Source organism: Mesocricetus auratus, unplaced genomic scaffold (assembly GCF_017639785.1).
Source record: "Mesocricetus auratus isolate SY011 unplaced genomic scaffold, BCM_Maur_2.0 Super-Scaffold_15014, whole genome shotgun sequence".
NCBI lineage: Eukaryota > Metazoa > Chordata > Mammalia > Rodentia > Cricetidae > Mesocricetus > Mesocricetus auratus.
Genome location: NW_024429186.1, coordinates 15,807,924 through 15,828,818, shown reverse-complemented (window position 1 = coordinate 15,828,818; position 20,895 = coordinate 15,807,924). Strand labels below are relative to the sequence as shown.

Sequence of the window (20,895 nt, the reverse complement as noted above, 5' to 3'; positions counted from 1 at the left end):
GAGGTGGGCAGGGCAGGCAATTACTCCTCCAGAGCTACTGGGGCTGTTGGCTGCTGTGGGCGGGGTTACCTCTCCAGGAACAGTGACAGTGAAGGGCTAAATGGATCCTGACTCAGCCTGGTGAGTGAGAACCCCCTGGGAAGGGGCCCCAGGAAAGCCTGAGGGGGCAGGACTCCTACTTCCAGAGCAGCCTGAGGTGGGTGGTGGGTAAGGCCTTGGTCTCCTCCTCAGCATTTGGGTGCATGAATGTGACCCAGATCTTTGGAGTCTGAAGTGCTTTAGAAGTGGGAACCAATAGTGTGGGGGCTGGTTCTTGTTTTGTTTTGTTGTTGCTGTTGTTTTTGTCACAGCTACCGTCTCAGTTGAGGAGGGAGCCTCAACTGAGAAAATGCCTCCAGAAAGTTGATCTGTGGGCAAGTCTGTGGGGGCATTTTCTTGATTGACGGCCGATGTAGGAGAGACAAGCCCACTCTGGGTGGTACCATCCTTTGATATAAGAACAGGCCAGTAAGCAGCACTCCTTCATGGCCTCTGCATCAGCTCCTGTCTCCAGGCTCCTGGCCTGCTTGAGTGCCAGGAACTTGCCTTGCCTTCCCTCAGATGAATTGTAAGTTGTAAGATTAAAGAAACCCTTTCTTCCCCAAGCTACTTTTGGTCATGGTGTTTAATCACAGCAGTAGAAACCTTTACTAAGACCAAGGGACCCTGAACTTATTCCCAGGGAGCACTGGCCACAGCTTCTTGCATACCTCCAAGAACAGGAGTCTCACTCATCTCAAGTGGAACCAGAGGCCTTCTCTGAGATTCGGTTCTGCCCCAGGGACCTGAGAGTAAGTATTGAAACCATGCACTTTACAGGCTTAGGAAATTGCGATTGGAACTTATATCTTTAGTACTGAGGACTTGAGGTAATCTGGTGTGTGTGTGTGTGTGTGTGTGTGTGTGTGTGTGTGTGTGTACGTGCGTGTGATATCTGCAGGTGTGTGCGTGCTCATGTGGGTGTGGTATGTATGCACATCTCAGTCACGAATCAGCCTACTCTGAGTGATAGGTCTCTAGGCATGCCCCGCCCACTTGCCTGGGCCTCCTCCTCCTCCTCCCCCTCCTCCCGCAGTTCTCTTCACTTAGTCATTAGAAGCTTGGGGTTGTAAAAACAAAGTTCATTACGAAATGGTGGTGGCAGCCTGCTGGAACGAATGCTTTCTTCTTTGAACTGATGATCGAGGCTGCTACTAAGGGAGACTCTCAGACTTTGTGAGTTAGGAGAGGCGTTCCCAGCTCCTACCCCATGCAAGCCTGGGTTCGGCTTGCTCCTTCCTTGCATCTCAACCTCACTGGGCTGTGCTCACTCTGGCTATAAAAGGAAGTCTTCATTTGGATGTTACTTCTGCCCTGATCCTGAGTCATAGCTCCCCATCCTGGAGTGGGGGATCAATGGGTCAGGATCTGTGGTCTGTCTTGCTGTGTCTGTTGTGAATGTTGTTACCTTGCATTCAAGCTGCTCACTCTCCTGGGTCCAGACTGTCTTTCCTGGAAAGGAGATCTACAGATCAGATGGTGCTCCATTCCTGAGAGCCCAAGAATGGAGACCTATAACTGCCCAGAACAGTTATGACAGGCTGTCCTAACTTCACACCGGGGGTAGGGCCCAGAGGATCTTCATCAGTGATGACTCCACTGTGGCTCTGCTAGGAGGATTCATCACTGTGTGGGCTCTGCTGCCCCTGCCTGCAGAGGACTGAGGAGTAGGGTACCTCCTTTCACAACGCAGTGATTAGCTACAATAGAAAAGATGGTTTGATACTGCTGCCAGCAAGCTTCCCATCAGATGCCTTCTCCTTCCTCCTCCCCCTCCTCCTGCTGCTGCCCCTCTTCTTCCTTCTTGCAGAGGTGATGGAGGTGAAGATATGATGAGAATGGATTTCAGGGAGGTAGGAATATAAATTTTATCATATCTTCAAACTATTCTATTGTCTTCTCCCAAACATAGATGGTGACTTTCCAGGAAACTCTCTGCAAAGCTCCCATGAGAACAGCTTAGCCTCTTGTTTGCTCCAGAAAAATGCCCATGGGGTGTTCAGGAGATGCTATCAAGGGTATGGGGGAGGCCAGGTAGAGAGATGAATGGATGTATACAAGGAAGGATGATAGATTGATGGATGGAAGGAAGGGAAAACGGATGGATGGTTGAGTGGAGTGATGGACAGCTCCTTCCGCAGTAAACATCTGTATTTAGTCCTGCATAGACTGTCTTTGTCTGTGCTGTTTTATGAAGACATTGATGCTGGCAGACTTCTATACGGAATAAACTGTTTTCTTTGACTAATGTGTCTCCCAGGTTACCCCCAGGCACACTGGCCTGGGATCTGAGAAAGTGGCTTTACTTTCCACCCTGCTGGCTGGTTGCCTGCGCTTTCCCGGCAATGGTTGAGTTTCCTTATTTGAAAATGACCCTATACGCACCAAAGCCCAGGAATTCCTAACTCCTACTTATCTGTCATGGCCACACTAGACAGCATTTCCTCTAGGGAGCCCTCTAGGGTGACCTCCTGTCCACCCACCTACTATTGCCCTCTGGAGTAGGACCTCCATCCTACCCTCAACTTGGCACTATCTCCCCCATATCCTCATGGTGCCAGGGCTGTCTTCCTCAGCAATGTGAGCCATGTTGGGCCTAAGTCCTGGAACCCAACAAGGCCTTAGGAAGGCTTTGACCACAAGAACAAATAACCGAAGAATTGAATAAACTAAATAGTGGCTTCCTTGATCTCTGTTTGGAAATCTACTCTAAGCCTCTCTCTGAACTGATGTGCTTATGCATGGACTTGACTGCATGGCCTTAGATCTGGATAAACTATAAATTTACAAACCTGGATGTCCTGGTATGTCGTCACTCCAGCCCTCACACACACGTAGACCCTACGACTGAGTTATGTGTTTTTTGGGTGGCAGTGTGCGTGGACTCTGGGACCCCCCACCTGCATTTCATAGAAGATACCCCTTCTCTCCCTCATGATTGCCCTGTGGGTGCACATCTCAGGACCCCGGTGGCTTGGGGAAGGTGACAGAGAAGGAGAATCCTGGGGGAAAGTGAGGAAACTCCCATTCGTGTCTGGATTAGAAACAGTATCCATGTCATCTCAACAGCACCGGAGCCTGTCATGGAGACCTAACTTCAGATCCCAAAGGCCTTTTCTCAGTGGCTTCTCTTTCCAAGTCTCACCATGTGGATGCCTTATAGCCCAAGCCTGGCCTTACTCCCTGCGGTTCCCAGCAGGAGCCTTCCATGTCATCTCAGGATTCAGACTAAGGCTTGAAGGACTGAAGGACTGAAGGACTCCCTGCACCCATGCCTGGAGAGGGCTGCTGCTTTGTGGGACAGTGACCTACCATTTCCTTTGTTCCTTTATGGGACAGTGACCTACCATTTCCTTTGTTCCTTTATGGGACAGTGACCTACCATTTCCTTTGTTCCTTTGCTCCAGGCACCAGTGTCCAACTGCAGATCCCTTCTGGGGAGACATTAAAACACCAACTGTCTAACAAAGGTAAGGACTGAGTGACCAGTTTGCTGCTCCAGAACTCCCATAGCTCCCACTGTCCTGTTCATGAAATGTTTCATCCTCACTTTAGTCTCTGGAGAACCACACCCACACAAAGGCCAGGTTCCCACAACCCCACCCTGGGCACCTGCCACAGGAAAGCACAGATGTCCCTTCATCCTGACTAAATATCCCCCCTTCCCACAGGAATGCCACATGCTGGAAGGACACAAAAGGCTTGCTCTCTGAGCCCTGACTCTGGGTGGTTGCTCCAAGGCAGATGGAAGCCAGGCAAAAGAGGTCACCGGACAGCGTGGGGGGGGGCAGCTACACTGTGAATCCGCTGCCTGTCAGACTTGAACTTGTGATCTGTCTTTTCCTGCCACCTCTCTTTTGCTTTACTGATATTTCATCTTCCAACCATCTTGGACTACAGACTCAGTGCTTCCCACAGTCCTATTTTACAGCAAAGGAAGCCAAAGCTCCTCTAACAGCAGGAAAGCTAGAACATGGGTTCCTTCATTCCTTCATTCATTCATCTACCTCCTATTACCTGGGATCTACTATGTGTGGAAGCAAACAGCTGTGGCCCTCACTCTCCTGCAACTAGAGCTCTGGTGGTTGGGTCTGGGAGACACGTGACCGTGTGCCTCCCTGCGTCCCACGAGAACCTCCTCTTGCCATGTGTAGAGATTCTTTCTTTCTTTCTTTCTTTCTTTCTTTCTTTCTTTCTTTCTTGCTTGCTTGCTTGCTTGCTTGCTTGCTTGCTTTCTTGCTGTGTTCCAGGCACTCCATCCATCATGGTTTCTGGCTCCCAGGTGGCCAGCTGCGCAGGCTGGAGTTCGGAGGAGTCATCCCTCCCCTCAATCTTTAAGATGAGAGCCAAAGGGCCGTTGATCACTTTTAAGAGTGCAGTTGATGGCGGCCTGATGGGGCTGTAATTTCCCAGGTGCTTGTCTTCTCTCTGCTCCTGCAAATTGATGGGCCAGAGCTGGGCCCTGTGGGAACTATACGCTGGGGCTGAGGACTCCTGTGACTCCCTGGTAATTTCTTCACCAGCTGCTCAGGTAGGATGTCTGGATGTGCAGGATGAAGTCAAGAGATGTCCAGGGTGGGGTGGGGTGCAGAGGAAGCCATCCTGGTGCCACAGCCAGGACCACAGTGTCCCCTACATGGGAAGCAGGAACAGTGTGGAGCAGGTGGTCAGCAATCTGCACCTCAGTTTTGCCAAAGATGGGTGTCTTAGTTAGGGTTTCTATTGCTGTAAAGAGACCATGACCACACAACTCTTATAAACGAAAATATTTAGTTGAGGCTGGCATACAGTTCAGAGGTACTGGAGAAGGAGCTGAGAATTCTACATCTTGATCCACAGGCAACAAGAAGTAAACTGTTTTCTACACTGAGCATAGCTTGAGCATAGGAAACCTCAAAGCTCACCCCCACAGTGACACATTTCCTCCAAAAAGGCCTCTGGTGGCCTGAAAGAAAATGGTTCCTAAAGGGGGTGGCACTCTTAGGAGGTGTGGCTTTTTTGAAGTAGGCGTGGCCTTGTAGAATGTAGTGTGTCACTGTGGTCGTGGGCTTTGAGGTCTACTTGTAGACAGAAGTTTCTGTTCTGCCCGGTCTTGTAGCTATGCAGTCCCAAATAATACACAGGTTATATAAACTGTTTGGCCTGTTGCTCAGGCTTATTACTAACCAGCTCTTACAACTTAAATTAACCCATAATTCTTATCCATGTTTAGCCACATGACTTGGCACCTTTTCTCAGTAAGACACTCTCATCTTGCTTCCTCTGTGTCTGGCTGGAGATTATGTCTCTGCCTTTCCTCTTCCCAGAATTCTCCTAGTCTGGTAGCCCCAGCTATGCTTCCTGCCTGGCTACTGGCCAATCAGCATCTTATTCAACCAATACGAGTGACAAATCTTTACAGTGAACAAGAACATTATCCCCACATCACTACTCCTAGTTCAGACCACTTCCTGCTGCCTGCAGGTCACAAGGTAGAACCCTCAGTTCCTTCTCCAGCGCCATGTCTGCCGGCATGACACCATGTCACACCAAGATGACAATGGACTAAACCTGTGAAAATGTAAGCCACCCCAATTAAATGTTTTTCCTTTATAAGACATGCTGTGGTTGTGGTGTCTCTTCACAGCAATAGAAACCCTAAGACAAGGCCACACCTATGTCAACAAAGCCACACCTCTTAATAGGCCACTCCCTTTGGAGGCCATTTTCTGTCAAGCCACCTCAGTGGGCCACTAAGAATAACACCCACTGAGGGTTTGTATTAATCACAGACCATGCTAGACCCTTTACAGATGGCATCTTATTCACTTCCATAGCTTAATGAAGAAGACATTCCTGGCTCCATTTTATACACAAGGGGACTGGGACTCTCAGGGGCCAAAGGTCTTGTCTAAAGTTACACAGAGAGCAAGAAGTGGGCCTGGGATGTGGACCCTGGGCTTTCTACTGTGCTGTGGAGGCATCAAAGAAGCTTGGGGTCTGACTCACATATTTCCAAGTCACAGGAGACTCTGTGTGTGTGTGTGTGTGTGTGTGTGTGTGTGTGTGAGTGTGTGCCTATCTCCACCTCTCCAGCACTGGAATTCTAAGAGGGTTCTACCATGCACAGCTTTGTTTAAGAGCATGGGTGCTCAGCCTTGAACTCAGGTCCCTCTGCCTTTGAAGCAAACATTGTATCAGCAGAGACATCTCCCCAGCCCTGTTTTACTTGTTTTTTGTTGGGTGGGGATAGGGGTATGTGATAGTGGGGGCTGGGACTGGCGGGTGGGGTGTTTAGTTGGTTGGCTTTGTTGGTAAGACCTGGTTCCTCAGACATGCCTGAAGGTTGTCCCTCCCCTCTGTCCTCCATGTTCTAGGGGTGTCTGCTTCTCCTCTAACCCTGGCTGCAATTGGCACCTGCATGGCAAACTGCTGTGGTTTGCATATTGTGTGATTGTGCCCCCAGGACTCCTGTACTGTGTGGGGATGTAGTGGGGCCTTTAAGAGATGAGACCTGATAGGAAGTTAACTGGGTGATTGAAGGTGCTGTCCATGGTGGGCACTTGGTTGGCTCCATAGAGCCAGTTGTTATAAAAGCCTGCCAGGCCTCTCCCTCTCTCTGGTTTCCTGCCTAGACATGGGATCTCCTGGTGTTGCACATGCCTACTGTGAGACCATTTGCCAAGTGCAATGCAGCCTGTGGAGAGCTAGTGCCATGCTGTTTGGACATTTAGTCCCTAAACCCAAGATCTAAATAAACTCCATGTCTTAATAAATCCTCCAACCTCAGAATTTTATCCCAGCAGTGGAAGATGAGCTATTATGGTTGGAATTAGATGGTTTCACTATAAGAAAAAAGTGCATTATGAGGCAGTAATGGCAAAAGCATGAACAGCCCAAATTTATATCCAGCTGAGAAATGGAGAAATCAACTCTGATGTGTCTGTACGATGAAATGTGACCCAAGAAGAAAGGACACCGCATCTCCACTTCATGGATGAGCTTCTGATGCGGTACAGGAAGTGAAAGCCAGTCTTGGAAGCCTGCACAATGGGAGGGGCTGGTTGTGCACACGGCCCTCCGAGGATGGAAAGCTAGAGAGAGTGCAAACCAATCAGGACCAGTGCAGGTAGGAGTGGGGACACCTAAGGGCCTGCCAGGTACAATGGAGCATTTAAGAGGAAAGGAAGGGACGGGGAACAGCTCATTTGTTGAAAGTGTTAACCACATAAGCCTGGGAACCTGCGCCTGAGCCCCAGAATCCACACAGAAAGCCAGGCTTTGTGCACACAGTTGTAATCCCAGTCCTGGGAAAGTGGAGACAGAAGGATCCCATCTCTCAGGCAGCCAAGCTAGCCTAATTGGTGAGCCTCAAGCCAGTGAGAGAACCTGTCTCAAAAAACACAGTGGCTGACTCCTGAGGCGTGACACCTGAAGCTGATCTCTGGCCTCCACATGCACAAACATGAAAGTACAAGTGTGCCCACACATGTGTATCTGCATGTGCACACGTGTGCATGCACACAAGCACATAACCACCCCCCCCAAAGAAATCTTTCAGCATTGCAGTGTGGTGAGTCTTGGGGTTGTAGTCAAAGGATTTTGATCTCTAGCACCTGAAGTTCCAAGACCCAAGTACCTGAACTCTCTGTGGTGCTGGCTTCCTCTGAGGAAAACAAGCATTCTTGTATGACTTACCCGTACCCTGCTACATACTCTAAACTATCTCTCTCTGTGCTGCCATACCTGGCACCATGCCAATGACACATCAGTACTTCCCCTGCAGTATTCAGAGAATGACAAGGGAAAGTCTGCAAATCTCAGCACAGATGCAGTTTTGCTTTTTCTCTCAATAATTTCAGCCGCGGAATGCCAACCATACAGTATAACCAATTGCTCTTATACCCAGTACCTCAAGGAGCAAAATTTGTCAAAACTGGAAGATAAATGGCATTTTACAGGGGTTGCAGGAAGGGGGTGGAGAACTGTGAAGAGTTAGAAGTGTCCAATCTACGAGATGGAAAGCCTTGCCCCGCTGCTGCATCAGCCTGCGGATGGACCCAACACGGCTGTACGCGGAGAAGGGGAACTAAGGATAAGGTGGAGGTGGCAAAGACGTCTGGCACGCACAGAGGTCCAGGTTCAATCCCCAGTCTAAATGTCCTATGGTCGCCTAGGCCTAATCCACTTTTTGGGAGGATCAAGAGTTCAAGGTCAACCTCAGCTGCCTATCAAGGTTCAGGCAAGCCTGGGCTATGTGAAATTCTGTTTCAAAAAAAGAAAACAAAAGTAGTGAAGATGATAAATTTTATGAAGTTTCTTAAAAGTTTGGTTTAAAATAAAAGTAGTTGAGTAGACAAAGCTTTCCTGGGGCAAAGAAACTGTTGTGTATCCAGAGTAATTGCGTGGATGACTTTCCCACTGTGTGACCACCACACTGGACTCTAAAAGCAGGGAGAATTGGCTGCGTGTAAATCACAGACCACAATCAACCAACTTAGGAAAACCCAAACCCGAACATATTCTGGTACAGAAAAGGCCCACTCAGTCATTTGGTGTGTATTCCTTTCCTTTAATTCTTTTGTTTGCAGGGCTGTGGGCAAAACGCCCTGTGCAGAGCCAGGCAAGTGCTCCACCATTGAGCTGTATGCTCAACCTTCTTTTTTTAATTTGAGACAATGTCTCACAAGGTTGCCCAGACCAACAGTGAACTCACTTGTAGACAATGTTGCCTTTGAATTTACAATCCTGCTCAGCTTCCTGGAGTGAGAGGTCTGTGCCAGCAGTCACCAGCTCAATACATATTTGTTAATTAATTATGTTGTGCCACACCCTAATCTAAGTCCTGATGGCCCTGGGAAATTTTCATTTTTAAGAAGATATGATAAATCTATGTATCAGACAGGCTAATGGAATAAAAGAGACAGTCTAGATCTCTATCCGTTTGTCTGTCTGTCTAATGTATTATCTATCTTATCTACCTATTAACTACCATCTGAATTTAATAAAGGTTAAAGTGGGGCCCCATAAATTACAAAGTAAAATCAAATTATCCCATAATTTCTAACTTTATACTATATCACCAAATAAATTCCTTATTTCAGTGCAAAAGTTACTTTGGGGAATATAAAAAAAATCAGAGAATAAATAAAATATAAAGGTTTGTTTAATTTTGGCCTGGGGAAGAAACTTTCTAAGTATGAAACCAAAAGCAAATACATAAAAGAAAATATTAATAGATTTGACCACTTATAAATTGAACAGCCTGACACCAAAAACACAATAAATAAAACCAAATGTCGAGGCACAATGAGGAAATAGTACCTGAAGCCTGTGTTGTACTACAAGGATTAATATCCTTAATGTATAAAGCAGTGCTGTGAATTGATATGAAAAAGGCAAATGTTGTAATAAAAATGGGCAAAGGACATAAAATCTGACATTTTAATTATTTTAGCGTTGCATTTCAACAACTCACAAAATAAGCGGGAGCTCAGAGGCCAAAAACCATGCATACACTCATTGACCATAGCTGAAGATCAACGAGGGGCAGAGGAAGTAAGGTGTCTCTTTTCTTGTAAACTGAGAATGGGTTGTCAACAGGCTCTTTGGGGACGAAGCGTGACCAGGCCCTACAGGAAGCAGCATCAGCTGACTGCGGTTTTCTGTAAGACATAGGGGTAATGTGTATCAAACATCTCCAGAAGAATGGTCCACTGCTTATTCTGCGTCCTCCACTACCCCCCTCCCCACCTTCTGTTTTATAACGCTAGCTAGAAGTCTGCAAATTGCTTTTTTTTAAGACACCCTTCTGTGGGAAGTTAGTCAGAGCAGAGACTGAAGAGTTTCAAAGCAGAGAAAGGACATCCTGCAACTTCCACCCAGGGTCTACCTCTGCCCACAGCAGTACAGGCAGTATCCTTTGTCCTGCCTTGGAGACCAGTGCAGATCCCTTGCTCAGAAGCCCAGCACCTGTGGCAGGTGACCTCTGAGATGGCAAAAACTGGCCTTGAAATACCTGTGGGTTCAAGAACAGATACTAGTATGAAGACCACAGGTGAACGTCTGTCTTGAGTTGGCAACTTGATCACTAATGACAGTTACTGAGAACTGTTAAGTCTGGCCTTTCAGATGCCATGAGGTTACAAAGATGAGTGGCTTAGTTACTTGCCTCCTTGCTGCAACAAATCCCCGACAAAAGCAACTTAAAGTGGGTGGGGCATGTTTAGGAGCAGTTCCAGGAGATACAGGTTCATATGGGCCAGGCAGGTATGGCTGCTGGAACCTGGCTAGTCACATGGCATCCCCAGTCATTGAATGCTGGCACTCAGTTCACTTTTTCCTTTTTCTTCAGTGTGAGCCCCCAGACCATGGGACGGTGCTCCCTTCATTTAGGGCAGGTCATCCCACATCTAAGCTAGTCCCTTGTGTATAATAAGCCCAGAGGTTTGTTTCCATGGTGGCTTTAAATGCCATAAAGGTGACAAGATTAACAGTCACGGTGAGGCTCCCATGATTGGCCTTAATGGTCTAGAAAGATAGGAAAAGAAGGTGTGAAACCCTCCACCTTGTCTCTAAGGCTACATGTTCTATGGTCTCATGCCATGGAGATTTGTTACCGTGATCAGGACAATAAAGGAGGGCAAACAGCTCTACTCCCTGAAGACCTAGCTTAGCTTTCAACTCTGTCATCTTACCCAAGGCAGCAGGCCAGTCACTAAGAAGGGAAGTCAAGGTAGTGCAGAGCTGTGCTGTAGGGAGATGACCTGGAAGATGCACACAGCATGTTTGAAAGGACTGGACTTGGTCATACCTAGCTGCAGGGGAAGCTGAGAAATACAGGCTCATTAGAGACTAAAGAGTGTTCCTCCAAATCTGCATGTTGAAATCCTAATGCCTAGTGCCTCAGAATATGGCTATATTTGGAAACTGGGCACTTAGGTAATTAAGGAAAAAGGAAGGCAGGTAATCTCCCTACTTGCTAACACCCACCCATTTACTCATTCGTCCATCCATCCATCTATCCACCCACCCATCTATCTACCAACCCACCCATCCATCCAAGCACCTACCCATCCATCTATGAGCCCACTCATCCATTCTCCCACCCATTCATCCATCCACCTATCTACATATCATTCTATTCACCCATGCACCCACTCACTCATCCACCTACACACACACACACACACACACACACACACACACACACACACACCATTAAATTCATCTATCCGTCCACCATCCATCCTTGTGTTCATTCAACAAAATATTGAGAATGATTATGATGATTTGGGCTCTGGGCTACCATCTCAAACAGGTTCCAGATTGTTGAAAGAGAAACCCACAGATATGTTTGGGTATAACGCTATGAATACTAACACGGAATTAGAAACCCAGTGAGTCAAAAGCACAGTTGTGGGCAGAGGGAACTGCTCATGCAAAGGTCTAGAGGCGAGAAAGGGCCTGATCTGGCAGAGGAGGAGTAATACTACAGAGATAAGGATTCAGCCATAAAGGGTACTCTGGGCCAACTGACCGCGTAGAGTTCGTGGTGTGGTTGCTTTCAGAGGAAGGGTATAGCTTGGACATGGGTGGAGAGCAGCAGGGAGGAGCTTTGGAAGCATGCCAAGCAGGAGGTAGGGAGTCCCTACATGAGGAAGAAAGAAGACGAAAGACATGAGAGCCATGTCTGAAGCAAAAGGGACTGGTACTGGTGACCTCAGTGTGAGGAGTGAGGGACAGGGGAACCAGGAGACTCTCAGCTCTCTGAGCTGGAGGTGGGACTCCATTGGTACAGATCTGGGGGCAGGGGACTGAGCTGAGGAGGGAAGGAGCTAATGAGTTTGATTTTGAGTGTAGCAAGTTAAACAGACCCCTGTAGGATGCTGGGTTGCAGGGAGAAGGTATCCTAGGAAGGCATCTGGGGATTTGGGGTTCATCTTGGAGCTTGAGTCCCATTTTCTCCAAAGTGGGAGCAAGGGAGGGGGGATAAAAGGCAAGCAATCTTCTGGAGGAGCCTCCCTGTACTGAAGGCCATGTGAACAGGACGGCAGCTGGTCACATCAAGGGGATGTCGGATAAAACGGAGTGTAAACAGACCATAGTGAAAGGTGCGGAGCAGAGACAACCCAGCTGTGATTCACAGAGCCGAGCTGCCCAGGCAGAGTGCCGCGCCAACGCGGGGGAAAGATCCATAGTTTGCTGGGAACAGGGAGACCCCGGCCCAGTGAATTGGTCTGAGAGCACAGATGGGGCCATAAAGAACCCTGCATGAATGTCTCCCCAGGGCTGAGACGGGTGGGTAGGGTCGGGTGGCAAGCAGGAGCCATGGGGGGCATTTGAACAGTGGTGAAGTCCTCATATCCGCGCTCTGGCGAGATCCCCATGGATGGTGACATCCAGTTGAGTCAGTCAGTCTGGAACTAAGGATACAACAGATGTTTGACCACCATGAATCTTCTAGCATATCACTCCAGGAGCAGAACTGCAGACAGCTTGAACCACAAAGAACAACAACAACAACAACAATAAAATATAAATAGATCCGCCAGGGAGGAGACTTAGGCTTTTCGGAAGAAGTCCCCTAGGACCCTGAAAGCGTCAAGGCTCTGTCTGGTCCAAGGGATTTGAGGAAGGTGTCAGGCTGTGGGATTGAGTCAGCATTAACACTGATGAAATACAGCCTCAGGGTCCCCCAACCGACCTTTCATCTGGAAAGCTCTTGCTAAGCTGTAGAATTAATGGCAAATCATTTAAAAACAGCTCGGCGGCTCCAAGAGCTTAGTTCTAGCCTTGTCCCCAGAAGGCGAGCAGCGGCTGGGTAGCAATCTCTGATGTATGTCTTGAGTACTCCAGAAGTAGACGCTTGGCTTCTTTGGGGGGGTCGGGGGGACATGACGGGGACTTGGGTCTGCTTCTTGGTGACAGATTTCCAGCCTTCCTCTGAGGGTTGCTTAATTTGTTTGTACTGCAGATTGAGTGTGTCTCCCCAGGGACTTTGTCCTCTGGCTTTGGCAGGCGCCTGTGCCTGCTGAGACAGGAGGTGTGTCTGAGCCAAGTGCTCATCCTGCATTCCACCACAGGCCTGGGCCAGCATCATGGGTGTTGACTCAGGACACACCGCCCCAAAACTCTCTTCTTGAGGGGTCTCAGTGCCTAGGCTGTTCCACCTCTCACTGCCTGCCTCTGCCTCTGGACTGGCCCTTGCCTGGCCTCGTTCTTTTCACTGAGTCTTTATCATCTCCAACTCTCTCTAGTCTCTCTCCAGTCTCCTGTCTCTTTCTCCAATCAATCCTTCTGTCTCTTGTCTCACCTCTGAGTTCCTCTCTGTGGAGACCGCTCGTGTCTCTCATCTCTCATTTCCTTCTGGTATCTGTCTGCTTCTCTCTCCTAGCTCTGTCATGGCCTCTCTTCTGCCCCTCTCTTCCCGTAAGCCATCTGTCTCCTTGTCCTTGCCCCTTCACCATAAGCTACTTCCACCTCCCAGCTTCCTTTAGAGCCCCAGAGTTTGGATTCTCCCTTTTGTCTCCTGCAGCAGCCTCCCCTCCAGTGCTGGCCTGACCCTGTGGGGATGCTGGGAGGTTCTTGTTTGGCACCCTAATCTCTCCCCTCCTCTGTCACCACCCAAGTATCTTCCCACACTCCCGGCCTCTGCTTCACTTCTTGTGGAATGGCCTGCAGAGGAAGGCCATGCTGGGGATTCTGCTTTGGTCATGGCCCTGCTCCCCTCTCTGTCTTCCTAGGTTTTTTTTCTGCATCTCTGAGCATCCCAATCCCCTCCCCTACTCTGCTCTCTCCATCACCTCTTGTTTCTCTGCCCCCCAACCCCTCTTGCCATTGTCTCCCTGCTCCTCAGGATAATGCCAGTGGGGGCCATGGATGGATGGAGTCCTTGGGCATCTGAGGGCTGGGTACTGTGCAGGGACTGTACTTCCTCAGCAAGCAGGAGGAAGACTGTGCTGTCGCTCCTGGATGTTCTTCCAAGTCCCGGTGGGAGGTGCAGTCAGAGGGACAGGGCCAGCCTGCCACAGAATGAAGGACGTGCGGAGCCCCGCTGACTTCACCAAACACTGCCAGGGACCAGCCTGGGGCACATCCCTTCTCTCACCTTGACCTTTAGAGTGGGCTGTTTGCGAGGATCCTGTTAGAGAAGCCTGACATTTGTTCTGCCTCTCTCACAGTCATGGCTGCAACGACCTGCAAGGGGAGCAGCCTTGTTACCGTGTCAAGTGCACAAACCAAGACCCAGGGAGAAGCAAACGGACCGCTCAACATCCCACGGTCAACAAGCTGAAGCCAACCAATGCCAGGGCTCCCTCTTGACCACCCCGTGGAGCCATGAGATCCTCAGTGGCACAGCTGCCACCCTAGCTCAAGACACTGATCCTATAATTCTGGCCAGGGCGTCAGATCCCTTGGTGTCTTGAGACTCCTGGTGAATGCTTCCAAGAGCCCACACTGCATTGTCACCACGGCGAGCGCCTGTGTGCCTCATTCCTGGCAAATCCTTCGCTGACCTGTCTTCTTTTCCTCTACCCTCTGCTCCACAGTGCCAGGAGGCTGGAGGGAGGGAGGAGGCTCTGAGGCCTTCTGGATTCTGGAACAGACTGTCAGCAACTTTAGTGGCAGGAGGATTTCCAGTCCCGTCTTACATAAGGACCCACTAAGTTCATATTTCAAAACACACTGAAAGACCACTTCTCAGCTGTCATCAGAAAGGGCAGAATGAGGGCAGCAAATGAAGCAGGCAGGACTGGAGGATGGGCTAAGTTTGCAAGGGCTGACCAGTGGTGAGGCTGGGATGGATTCTGGTGGCCGGGCCTGTGGGCGGAGCCAGCTCTATTCTAGGCAGGGTCAAGTGTTTCTGGGTTCCTGGCCTCATGCTTGTTATTGTTGCTGTTGTTGTTTTATTTTGCTATTACTGAGTGAAAGTACTTACAGAATTCAGAAGAGGGCATCGGATTCCCTAGAGCTCAGATTACAGACAGTTTGGAGGTCATCGAATGTGGGTGTGGAAACCAAACTTGGATCCTCTGCAAGAGCAACAAGTGCTCTTAGCTACTAAGCGATCTCTCCAGCCCCATGTTCTTGAAGTAAAAAGCATACATAGATGTGATAGAAAAGATCAGAATGCTCTACTAGGGAGGGAGCATCGCCACAGGAGAAAATCTACTCAAGAGCCCACCCCTGTGGAGGCCTCCCTCAGGGGACATAAAGAGTTTTGTTACTAAAGGGGGGGGGTTCTCTGTTTCGGTTGGTAGGTTAGTTCATATAGAACCATCTTCTCACTGTATATATCCTTCCCCACAATGCATCTGGCTTTAGTTATATGCATGCCCAACTATATGCATAGGCATAAGATGATAAATAGGGAAGTCTTCCCTAAAACTTCATTTGAGTACAGTGTTGTCTCATTGTATGTTCCCCAAACCCTTCTATGCTTGGATCAGGATGTATTGGGAAACATGTTTGAGCAGAAACTGTCCAAGTTTGATAGTCATCAAGAGGAGGAGAAATTTATCCCGCTGCTCAGAGAGTCGTGCGCATAGATAGGTACTGGCAGGGGTCTAAAGTTACAAGGCACATTGTTTGGAGAGGGGTGCATGTACATACATGTACATACTCAGGCTGCAAAATATGTTATTAGAAGAAAGGGCTGTTCATAATCCAGTCCAAGTGGAGTCCCAGACTGCTGAGCTACTCCCTATGCTTGCTTGCTGCAAAAGTGACTGACACACTTCCCGGGACTCAGGGACTCATCAGCAAGGCACAGATGGGGTGGGTTTAGTGTCTCTGTTCTTAAGAACTTGAAGACTCCAAAGCACTCTCAGATCAGACAGTGTGGTCAGAGCTCAGGTGCCTGCTGGGAACATGGGCTGTAGGGTATGGGGAAAGGGTAGAAACCGCTTGGAGCCCTGCAAGAATCATGAAAACCGAATGTCTGGATGAGGGCTTTGCCTCATCACTTGTTGGAGAAGAAAGGGGACCCCCCCACACACACATCAGTCAAGATGAGTCTCAGTGAGGAATAAAAGCTGCTCAGCTGCGAAGACAAAGACGTGATAATCTCTCAGAGGCAGAGGGAGCCTGGCCCCGGCCATGTCGTGAACAACCAGCTGTTAAAGGGGCTCAGTTGTGGGAAAAGAGCACTGGAGATGCCATGCCTTCCACTTCCTTTGTAGATAGAAACCGGGATGGACACATACATAGCTAACGATCTGGAGAAGACACACTAACTGGCAACGTGACTCCCTCCAGAGGAAGAATGGGGAGGAACAGTAGGGCTCCAGGAAGGACTGGGGTCAAGGAGTTTGACTTGATCACAGCCCAAATGTGTTTTGTGAGCAGCAGCAAACAATTAGGTGAGTAGGTAAGACCATGCAGATGGGCTTTGTGAATAATAAGCATGTGCGGCATCACCGTCTGATTGGCTGACTGAGCCCACAAATGTCAAAGAGTTTGTACGTTTGTGGGACGAGCTTCCTGCTAGGAGGTGAAGACAAAAGACAGAGGTTCTGCTCCCAAGAAGCTCAAGATCCAAACAGAAAGGTGAACAGAAACATAGAAAGACAATCTACGAAATGCAACTACCCGGGGAATCATATACCTAGATTGCTTGCAAGTACCCTGTGATTTTTGCCTAGGTCATCTAGGGAGGGCATAGTCTGATGAAAAGATAGGGAGTGTTCCTGACAGAGAAAAACAACACGAGCAGATGCCAAGTGGCAGCAGAATCCAGAGCCATCAGGACTGGGCTGTGTCCGTGTCTTCCCACCCAGCTCCCCCTCCTCCAGGAATAACACACCTGGGTGGGCCTGAGTGAAGACATGGGTTCTAATCTACATCCTGCATGTCATATAATCTCCTAACCCTACTGCCTGTCCGGAAGTGGGGGATGGGGAGTCACTCCTACCCGGCCAAACTTCCAGGGTCACCCTGAAGATCAAGTAGGATCAGGATGCTTGGAAATGTGTTTCCTGGACCAGGAAGCCAAAAGGAAAAGATTTAGATTCAGGTCTTAGAAGCTGAGCCAGATGCCTCAACTGAAAAGATGCATTTAAAAGATGTCTGAGTTCAACCTGTCACATCCAGAGGTCTCCATCAAACCTCTTTGACCATCTTCTAGGGAGGATGGGGCTGTTGGGGAGTGGCAGGGGAGGGGGCGAGTAGGTGCTTCTGTAGGGCTGTGGGTTATGAAAGACCTGTGAATCAGCCAGGAGTTGGTGGGGGGGGGGCAGGTCGCTCTCAGGTTCAGATGTGAAGTCTGAAGTCAACAAGCAGGGTTTAGTTTTCTCTTCCAGACATGCCACCTCCCCCCAATCCCCCCCCCCCCCCCAAGCTCCATTTTCCTTTCTCATGCTTTGCCAAGGAACTCCCGGGATATTCTGCAGCTTTCTGTGCTGCAGAGGAGATGCTAGTCCTGTCCTGGGTGTATACATCAGGTTTGGTCTGACATGCCATGACTGCCTCTGACCCTATACCTAGCCTGATGCACAGGAATGCTATGCAGAACTCCCATGGGTCAGGTGAAGCGGCTTTTTGTCAGTGTGGTATCGAGGGCCCCAAGGCTGTGGGGTTCTGAGCCACTGAGGCTGCGAGTCTGAGTTTCTGGAGGCAGAGAACCAGACACTAGGATGATAGCGTTGCATCAGGCTGGGTACTCTGGTCCTGAGCCAGGTGGGATGAGCCTGGCAGCCCCTTTCTACCACCTGCTGGCAGAGCACGTGTTAACACGCCAGCTCCTCCAGTGCTAAGACATCAATTTTACTTTAACAAGATCCAATTAGTGTCGTCCCTGTGCAGCCCTGAGCCCTTCCAGAAGAGAGATGTGAACAAGGGGCCGCCTCTTCCTGGAACTCAGATGCACCTCCCCTGCTTCTGCTTCCCTTCCAGGAACAGGGCTGCCCACAACTATCTTCTCAAATCTTTTATCTCATGCACATCCGGTTCCAACATTTCTCTGTGTGAGGATCCCTCACATGATACTCTGGAGTGTAACAAGGAGCGGGTCTTCATCTTCTGCACATCTTCCCATTCTTTCTCCTGTCTACACACACGAATACCCACCTACCTATGTCCATGTAAATAGTCATTCATTTATTCAGTGACCCTCCAAAGACACAGCCACTCCAACATCCCTCCACTCACCAACCCATGTACCCTCCATCTGTCCATATCTTCATTCCATTCTATCACCCATCTGTCCATCCACCTCTTTATCATACTACCCATCTCCTCAAATCATCACCCATCCATTCTTCCACCCGCCCACTCCTATATCCATCTGTCCATCCCATCCAGTCGTCCGTGAATCACATTTGAGGATCCACTTTATGTGACATCCTTTTCCTGGCACCAGGAATACACTCAGGAGCCACACTGAGTCCCTCCTCTGGAGACATTTCCAGTGTAACAACTTCATTCTTCAGCCCTTTGGGACCAGGGACAAGCTACTGGATCTCAGGCTACTTCATGGTTAACTGTTGTGACAGTTAAGTGAGATGATTTCTGTAAAGTGCTTAGCCCAAATCCTGAATATGTTAAACACTCCACAAGTGATCAATAGCATTATAGCTTCTAGTATTGGTGCTGTGATCATTATCATCATTTCTTTAGATACTACTTATGAGACTTGCTTGCTTACAGACTTAATAATTTATGCATGCATTAATGAATCTTTATTGGGTATCTACTGCATACTCCAGCCTGTGCTAATAAGCTCTATGATCTTCAGGAGTTGAGAATTTTATGATGTAGATGAGACATGTTTGAAATGGCTCGGCAGCATCAATAACCATCAATGTGGCCACAATGCTCACAGATATTTACTGAGTGCTTTTGTGCAGGTGTTGGTTGTGCAAATGTCTATCTATACGAATAACAACTCTAGGCAACCTTCATTTTTTCCCACTTTACAGATGAAAAAACAGTTAACGTTGAAGAGCTGGCACATGGAGTAACTGGGATTTGGGATTTGCATTACGGAAAAACTCCTGAGGGTGGGCTCAGGAGAGGATGAACAGTGGGGAAATGACTTGCCTGTGAAGAGGAGTAACCAGTGGGGCTACCCACCAGATACGGGTCATGGAGCCACTACAACAGATGCATGCACCCACCCTTAAGTCCTCAAGAGAGACACACTGCATCCATCAAAGCCCCTGGGGCAGCATCCTACACCCCCATCTGTTACCACTCAGCTTGCAGCCCTCAGTTGAAAGCAGATGGCTATGCTCAAGTCACCTCCTCCTCCATGTGGGATATGAGACACATCACTCTCCCATGCAGGGCTCAGTGTCTCTCTAGAATGTGGGAACGGTGCTAGGTTCCTCTTGGTACAATAGGATGAGGTGACACCAGTGCGCTTGGTCTTTGCCTGTCCTCAGTTCAGGGGACGCCTATGTCTTCAGACTCTGAGGATGTCTGTATGCCTTGTGCATCTGGTATTTGGTCCTTTGTGGTTGTTTTTCCTGGGGAGATGCAACATACACGTCTATTCACTCCAGATAGGGAACCCACAACAGATCAAAATGCGGATACTACCAAAGTCCAATTTGGTAAGCCAATGAGTTCTTATTGGAATTACTTACTGAGTGATGGGTCACATTCAGGAGTGGAAATGACTCAGACAACTGCATCACCAAAGCTGCCCCAGCTCAGAAAGCTGGGAACCTAGAGCACACTGCATAGCCTGCAAGCAGCTCAGTGAGCTGGAGAGTGTCTTTTCCAGGTGCCTCAGCTGTTCCAAGCAGCGTGGCTGATTTCTGCTTCTCCCAAGTAGCTGGTCTGCTCTCAGAGTCCTTGCAACTGAGCTTCCTTTTGTCTGAGAGGGACTCTCAGCTTTTATTGCTTACTTTGGCAGGGAGGCGCCTAGTGAACTTGGTCAGTTTCAGGGACTTCCTGAAACTATTCTGAGTTGTTTCTGCAGGATGAAATGCTTCATCGACATGCCTTGGAATCTGACTGGGAAACTGAAAACACTCAGCCTTCCTGAACCAGGAGACTATCCCAGTGCTTTCTTAGGAACATTCTTCATCAGAGTCCTCTTGTTATCTGATGAGCGCACCAGCCATACATGCTGCCCTCAAGCTCAAGTGGCATTTTCATCTGATCCCTGGAGAAGCCAACCTGCCATACGCATCCCAGAAAAGTCATTGTTCCCTCTGGCTTTGTAAACAGCAGATCAAGCCACTGTGTCAGGACACAGCCTCTGCTCCTCCTGCTGGGCTCTCCTGGGTGGGTATAAACAAGGGTCACTGTAACGGCTGAGAGGACAAAAATCTATCCACCCACACGCTTGTCACTGTGATTGTCACTGTGAGTGAACCACTTCACGGATCTGTCAGTCATTACAGCTGGCAGCAACTGGCTTTTAGACTAAGAGTGGATGGGGGCAATGCTTGGAAGGTGTCTGGCCCAGCAAGGCCTTCGGCATGATGTTTGAAGTGAATCTGTCTAGGCTGAGGTGACAAGGCTGCTGTCAGTGTTGTAGCACCGGAGGAACGGGGTGGCCAGGGTGGGGAACAGCAGACTGAAGGATGAATCAGCTTCAGAGGCCTCTGGGAAAGTCGAGCAACATGCCAGGTAAACAGAAGGTCACAAGTCTTGGGAGCCCTGCCGCAGAACATCACAGAGGCTGGTGACAAGGAAGCTGCCTTCTAACCCTTGCAGGAGTTTCTCAAACAGACAAGACCTAAACTAGAGCTGTCCTTAGAAAGCACTCCAGACTTAGTGGTTTGCACACACATGGGTGGGGGGAGGGGTCCTTGAATGCTCAACCTCTCCAAAAGTCACATGGAAACCTAATTTCCAAAGGGCTGGAAGTTGAGGTCCCCAGGA

General features: G+C 49.0%; 1 long non-coding RNA gene across 1 annotated transcript; it reads left to right on the top strand.

The window, feature by feature from the left end:
- Window positions 1-677: 677 nt before the first annotated feature.
- On the top strand, window positions 678-15,248 carry LOC121139267. The gene is made up of 3 exons (XR_005876170.1): window positions 678-830; window positions 3,486-3,548; window positions 14,241-15,248. It is a non-coding gene; the product is annotated as an uncharacterized LOC121139267 (long non-coding RNA).
- Window positions 15,249-20,895: the final 5,647 nt, after the last annotated feature.